The sequence below is a fragment of the Physeter macrocephalus genome, chromosome 21 (genome assembly GCF_002837175.3).
Source record: "Physeter macrocephalus isolate SW-GA chromosome 21, ASM283717v5, whole genome shotgun sequence".
Classification (NCBI taxonomy): domain Eukaryota; kingdom Metazoa; phylum Chordata; class Mammalia; order Artiodactyla; family Physeteridae; genus Physeter; species Physeter macrocephalus.
In genome coordinates, this window is record NC_041234.1 from 59,169,312 (window position 1) to 59,169,780 (window position 469).

Sequence of the window (469 nt, forward strand, 5' to 3'; positions counted from 1 at the left end):
CATACAGACTGAAAGTGAGGGGATGGAAAAAGATATTCCATGCAAATGGAAATCAGAAGAAAGCTGGAGTAGCAATTCTCATATCAGACAAAATAGACTTTAAAATAAAAACTATTACAAGAGACAAAGAAAGACACTACATAATGATCAAGGGATAGATCCATAAAGAAGATATAACAATTGTAAATATTTATGCACCCAACATAGGAGCACCTCAATACATAAGGCACGTACTAACAGCCATAACAGGGGAAATCGACTGTAACACAATCATAGAAGGGGACTTTAACACCCTACTTTCACCAAAGGACAGATCATCCAAAATGAAATTAAATAAGGGAACACAAGCTTTAAATGATACATTACACAAGATGGACTTAATTGATATTTATAGGTCATTCCATCCAAAAACAACAGAATACACATTTTTCTCAAGTGCTCATGGAACATTCTCCAGGATAGATCATAT